Genomic DNA, 274 nt, shown 5'->3' on the forward strand with positions numbered 1-274 from the left:
TTAATACCTAACTATACTGTGCAAGAAATTGGCTTCCATAAAATAACAATCACTGATGACATACAGATATGGTGTTTAAAATGAAATTTAAGACGTTAAAGCTGTCTTCAAAATATATTTCTCTGAACAGAAATATATATTGAAAGCAAAAACTAAATATAATAATTACTAATTCGTAATAAAAAGTAAAGCATTTGAAAATTTATAAGAACTTAAGTAATATCGCTTAATAGACATGGTAAGCTTTCAAAACTAAATAACAGCAAATGTTCAT

Source organism: Teleopsis dalmanni, chromosome 2 (genome assembly GCF_002237135.1).
Source record: "Teleopsis dalmanni isolate 2A chromosome 2, ASM223713v2, whole genome shotgun sequence".
Classification (NCBI taxonomy): domain Eukaryota; kingdom Metazoa; phylum Arthropoda; class Insecta; order Diptera; family Diopsidae; genus Teleopsis; species Teleopsis dalmanni.